Source organism: Otolemur garnettii, unplaced genomic scaffold (genome assembly GCF_000181295.1).
Source record: "Otolemur garnettii isolate 467f Iridium unplaced genomic scaffold, OtoGar3 scaffold00101, whole genome shotgun sequence".
Taxonomy (NCBI): domain Eukaryota; kingdom Metazoa; phylum Chordata; class Mammalia; order Primates; family Galagidae; genus Otolemur; species Otolemur garnettii.
Genome location: NW_003852496.1, coordinates 5,777,633 through 5,784,182, shown reverse-complemented (window position 1 = coordinate 5,784,182; position 6,550 = coordinate 5,777,633). Strand labels below are relative to the sequence as shown.

The window sequence follows — 6,550 nt, the reverse complement described above, 5'->3', positions numbered from 1 at the left end:
GGGAGGCTGAGGCAGGAGACTTGCTTAAGCCCAGGAGTTGGAGGTTGCTATGAGCTGTGATGTCACGCACTCTATGAGTGCTATGAGCACTCTACCCAGGGGCACAGCTTGAGTCTCCTGTCTCAAAACAAAATAAAACAGAACAAAATTAAAAACTGTTATGCTTCAAAGAAGAGTATTAATAAAGTTAAAAGACAATCTACAGGATGTGGGGGGGGATCTTACAAATCATATATCTGATAAGGAACTTGTACACAGAATATATAAAGAACTATTACAACTCAACATTAAAAAGACAATCTAATGAAAAAATGAACAAAGGTCCCAAACAGACATTTCTGCAAAGAAGAGACACAAATGGTGAGTAAGCACACATAAAAAGAGTCTCAGCATCATCATTAGTCATCAAGGAAATGTAAATCCAAACCAAAATGTGATACTACTTCACTCCCACAACAATGGTTATAATAAAAAACTCAGATAATAAAAGTTGGTGAGAATGTGTAGGAACTAAAACTTTCATACTGCTTGTAGGGAAAATGGTACAGACCCTTTGCAAAATAGCCTGGCATACTATACATATAATCCAGAAATTCTACCTCTCAAAATGTATACAAAATGTATACTCAAAAGAAATGAAAACATATGCCTACAAAAAAACTTGCATACAGATATTCATAGCAGCATTATTTATAATGTTTTTTTTTAATTTCAGATTAATATGGAGCACATAAGGTTAGATCACATAGTTTGCTTTTGTAAAGTTAAAGTCTAGGTTGTGGAGTTATGCCCTTCACCCAGAGTGTGTGCACTATACCCATGCAATGTACCTGCTGGGGGGAATGTACTCAATTCTTTTCCCTCTATCCCCTTACTTGAATTTAATTGAATTATTCTCTCACATGAGCGTGTAGTTGTTAATCTACTTATTCTAATTAAGTACTGAGTACAATGGTGCTTGTTTTTCCAATCTTGTGATACTTTACTTAGGAGAATGTTCTCCAAATCCATCCAAGTTGTTACAAAAGATACAAAATTCTCCATCTTTTTATGGCTGAGTAGTATTCCATGGTATATTTATACCACACTTTATTAATCCATTCAAGTACTGAAGGGCACCTGGGCTGATTCCACATTTTTGCAATTGTGAATTGTGCTGCTATGAACATTTGAGTGTAAATGTCCTTAGGGTAAGACGACTTTTTTTCTTTTGGGTAGATACCTAGTAATGGGATTACCAGATCAAACCATAGGTCTACTTTAAGTTCCTTTACTGCCTTCCACAGAGGCTGTTACTAGTTTGTAATCCCATCAACAGTGCATGAGTGTTCCCTTCATGCCGGCATCTGTTGCTTTGGGACCTTGTATGTGGGCCATCTCAAAGTGGTTTTGATTTTCATTTCTCTGATAATTAGGGACGATGAGCACTTTTTCATGTGTTTATTGGCCATTCATCTGTCCTCATGAGATTCTGTTCATGTCTCTTGCCCAATTTTTAATGGGGTGGGCTGATCTTTTCTTGTTGATTTGCTTGAGTTCTTTGTAGATTCTAGTTATCAGCCCTTTGTTGAGTTCATAGTATGCAAATATCTTCTCCCATTCTGTAGGTTATCTCTCTGCTTGGCTCATTGTGTTCTTAGCTGTGTAGAAGCCTTCTAATTTAATCAGGTCCTACTTATTTATGTATTTATTTGAGACAGAGTCTCACTTTATCACACCCAGTAGAGTGCCATTGCATTATAGCTCACAGCAACCTCAAACTCTTGGGCTCAAGTGATTCTCCTGCCTCAGCCTCCCAAGTAGCTGGGACTAAGGGTGCCCGCTACAATGCCCGGCTATTTTTAGAGACAGGGTCTTGCTCTAGCTCAGGCTGGTCTTGAACTCATGAGCTAAGGCAATCCGCCTGCCTTGGCCTCCCTGAGAGCTGGCATTACAGGTGTGAGCCACCATGCCCGACTTCCATTTATTTATTTTTGTTGTAGCTACGACTGCCAATGGGGTCTTCTTCATAAATTCTTTACGTAGGTCAATAAGATTAACAGTTTTTCCTACACTTTCTTCTAGGGTTTTTATACTTCCATGTCTTAGATTTAAATCTTTTATCCACTGTGAGTTAATTTTTGTAAGTGGTGAGAGGTGGGGGTTCAGTTTCAATCTTTTATATGTGGCTATCCAGTTCTCCCAGCACCATTTATTGAATAGGGATTCTTTTCCCCAGTGTATGCTTTGTCAAAGATCAGAAAACAGTATGAGGCTGGTTTCATCTCTAGATTCTTTATTTTGTTCCACAGATTTATACCTGTGGAGAATTGACATCTTAACATTATCGAGCCTTTCAATACATGCTATGGTATGTTTTCCATTTATCTGACTCTTTTTAAATTTCTTTTACTAGTGTTTTGAAGTTTTTCACAAACAGATAATGTACGTATTTTGTTATATTTACACATGAGTACTCCTTTGGAGAAGGTCGGGGAACAGCTATGGTTAAATGGTTTAACCTTTAGCAATCACCCTCTTACTCCCCATGCCCCCTGTCTCTAAACAACCACTATATTCAGTCTCCATAGTAAGCCTATTCTGAATATCTCATAACAATTGGATAATAAAATACATGACCTTCTATGTCTGGCTTCCATGTTTTCAAGGTTCATCCTTGTTACAACATGTATCAGTACTTCATTGGAATGCTTTATTAAAGTGAAATATTATTTTGTAAAGCAAATAATCACCCTACAACTTAAATGTTTGTTTGAGGTGTATTATAACAGATGCCAGAGCACAGGTCTCCCTCATAATCTAGTATAAAGATGTTTCATTACAAAACAAAACATTTTTTAAAGTCCCCAAATCTACACAACTTCTAAAAACTATGTTTTAAATGTCCACATACTTAAAAACCTTAATGCAGTCATGCATTTATTATTTATTACAAAACAACAAGTTTAGTGAAAAGTGCCTAGTGAGAAAGGGTTTAAGCAACTTGATCTAGGTATTTTGTTTTCATTTATTATAAATCCCACTGATTAGATCTGTTTCCTTCTCCTATTGTCCTCTGCCCTGAGAAACTTAAACCATTCATTCTAACTCAAGAGTACTATTTGAGCACTAAATTGGAAATAAAAACATGGACCTGGTTTAAATTGTACACCATGGTCTCAAATGAAATTAGTATCTCCCACAAGAGAAAATGAGGATAAAATATAACACTCCTATTTACTTAGTTCAAAGTATTTCTATTGTCACATTTGAAAGGGCCAGGATGGCAGGGTTTCTTCATCTGTTAAAAAAAAAGTTGGCACTCTGGGAAGCCAAGGCCGGTGGATTGCCTGAGCACGCAAGTTTGGGAGCAGCCTGGGCAAGAGCCAAACCCTATCTCTAAAAATAGCTGGGTGTTGTGGTGTGTGCCTGTCATCCCAGCTACTCGGGAGGCTGAGGCAAGAAAATCACTTGGTGCTGTGAGCTACATACCACAGCATTCTCCCGAGGGCAACAAGTGAAATTCTATCTCAAAAAAAAAAAAAAAAAAAAAAAAAAACTTGGATTATATGATCTTTAAAGTCTCTCTATCTCTAGAGACTGAATTTATCTTTAATCCTTTAAACAAACAAAAAACAAGCATAAAAAACTGTAGTATGTCTTGCCTGAACAAAAGTTTTTGAAATAGAAGCTTGTCAGCAGCAGCTAGGGCTAAACTCTCAATTCATTTCTGCATTTACTGGGAATACACAGATAAATTAGCCACAGCTGGGACCTCCTAGGGCATACAATCTAGTAGCAGAGGAAGTTAAGCCTGGGGTAAAGAACCTGACAGTGTGTGTTTTATTTTTCTATTTTATGTATTTATTTATTTTTGAGACAGAGTCTTACTCTGCCGCCTCAGTAAAGTGCTGTGGCGTCACAGCTCACAGCAACCTCCAACTCCTGGGCTCAAGCGATTCTCTTACCTCAGCCTCCCAAGTAGATGGGACTACAGGCACCTGCCACAACGCCCGGCTATTTTTTTTGTTGTTGCAGTTGCCACTGCTGTTTTAGCTGGCCAGGTCACGTTTGAACCCACCACCCTTGGTATATGGGGCCCGCACCCTACCCACTGAGCCACAGGTAATGCCCCAGTGTGTGTTTTAGATTCAGAGCCAGGAGATAAGGAGGTAAGAGTTAGGAACTTTGTTATTTCGATCCCTTCACTTCTTACCATATGGTCATCATCTAGCAGGGATGTCCAAGCTTTTCTTTCTTCTGCCATACATTGGAAGAAGAATGGTCTTGGGGCACACATTAAATACACAAACACTAACAAAAACTGATAAGCGAAAATAAGGTCCATGCATAATTTCCACAATATCGGACACCACAGATAAGCAGAACAGGCCTCAATAATCTAAGCACAGGTTGGATATCCCTGTAAGCAATCCAGATTAGACCTGATCCACTTCTGTTCTTGTAATATACTAACATTTGAAAATGACATAATACTTGTATGTTTCACACATCTACTCTTGGCCAGGGCTAAAAATAAACCAAGAAAAATTAAACCACACTTGTCTTAGGGGACATAAGCTATACTGATTTAAAGAGAAAAAAAAGAGTAAAAATATTTAGGCTAGGCACAGTGGCTCATTGCCTGTAATTGTAGTACTGTGGGACACCAAGGTGGGAGATCTCTTTTGAGCTCAGGAGTTTGAGACCAGCCTGAGCAAGAGCGAGACCCCGTCTCTATTTAAAAAAGAAAAATAAGCCAGGCATGGTGGCAGGGGCCAGTAGTTCCAGCTACTTGGGAGGCTGAGACAGGGGATCTTCCTGCATTGGCCTCCCAGAGTGCTAGAATTATAGGCATGAGCCACTGCTTCTAGCCTAGAAGCATAATCGTAATTTGGGTTCAGGGATACTGCACAGTCTCAAATTTGCAAATGCAATTTGCACACTTGAAAAAAAAGACAGTATAGTTAAGCTAAAACTTAAATTTCTAGTCCCCTAAACAATCATAATTACTACTCTAATAAAAATTGAAAGGCTGTGGGCAACAGACATGTCATTGGCACTGCCCTTGAGAGATTAGCCAATCAATTAAGAAAATGTGTGGGCTGGCTGGGGCAGTGGTTCACACCTGTAATTGTAGCACTCTGGGGCAGCACCCATAGCTCAGTGGGTAAGGCATCAGCCACTTACACTGAGGCTGGTGGGTCTGAACCCGACCCAGGCCAGCTAAAACAATAATGACAACTGCAACAAAAAAATAGCTGGGTGTTGTGGGGGGTGGTGGTGGTGGTGTGTGCCTGTATTCCCAACTACTTGGGAGGCTGAGGTAAGAGAATCGCTTAAGCCCAAGAGTTTGAGGTTGCTGTGATCCATGATATCACAGCACTCTACTGAGGGCAACACAGCGAGCCTCTGTCTCAAAAAAAAAGAAAAAAAAATCCTAGCACTCTGGGAGGCTGAGGTGGGTGGATTGCCTGAGCTCATGAGTTCAAAACTAGCCTGAGCCACAGCGAGACCTCATCTCTAAAAATAGCTACTTGGGAGGCTGAGGCAAGTAAATCACTTAAACCCAAGAGTTTGAGGTTGCTGTGAGTTGTGATGCCATGGAACTCTACCAAGGGTGACAAAATGAGATTCTGTCTCAAAAAAAAAGAAACAAAAAGAAACCATGTGGGCTATTAATTTTCTGTCCATGTGATACTACCAGAATACAATTAAGTAGCTTTAGCACTAGACTCTCAGCAATGAACATGACCCTAGTGAGAATGATGGGAATAGTAGAGAAAGGTATCATAAGAAGATAGCATCTGATCTTGGGTTAAAGAATGAGTAAAATCTGGACAAGGAGATTTGGGGTGGGCTGGGAAGGAAAGAAGAGGACAAAATGATCCAAGTTGAAAGAAAAGCCTGAGTGATAAACAAAGTGAACATATATGACACAACAGGAAACAATAAACAATTTAGTTGACTCATGGATGAAAAATAAGGTTACAAAGTTGGACTAATAGGTGCTAAATTATGAAGGGGTTTAAACAGTAAGATGAACAACATAAATTTGATTCTGGGTCCAGAGGGTTGTATGGCAGGAAAAAAACTATCAGATAGTTTAGAAAGATTTATGTGGTCTATGGGCAAAAAAAGATTTGGGAAAGACAAAACTGAAGATGGGGAACCAGTTAAAAAGCTACTCTGTCTTATTTAAGAAGTGAATGCTGGCCTGAGCTAGGTTAGTGACCATGGTAACAGGTAAGTAAGTGCAAATTTAAGAAAGTATAGATACTCAAGACATTTTAATTACAGAAGTATAGGCAGTGAGGTGGCTCATGCTTATAATTTTAGTGCTTTGGGAGAATCCTTTTAGGCCAGGAGTTCTAAACCAGCCTGGGTTGACAGTAAAATCCCTAACTTCTCTCCCTAATTGGTTTTTTTTTTTTTTTTTTTTCCAGACAGAGCCTTAAAGCTGTTGCCCTGGGTAGAGTGCCGTGGCATCACAGCTCACAGTAACCTCCAACTCCTGGGCTTAAGCGATTCTCTTGCCTCAGCCTCCTAAGTAGCTGGGATTACAGGAACC

General features: G+C 39.4%; 1 protein-coding gene and 1 pseudogene across 1 annotated transcript in view; one reads left to right on the top strand and one right to left on the bottom strand.

The window, feature by feature from the left end:
• Positions 1–6,550, bottom strand: part of TMCC1 (transmembrane and coiled-coil domain family 1) — a 254,125-nt gene that overhangs the window by 91,918 nt on the left and 155,657 nt on the right. The window lies entirely within an intron of this gene.
• LOC111727349 overlaps positions 6,216–6,550 on the top strand; it is a 28,118-nt pseudogene continuing 27,783 nt past the window's right edge.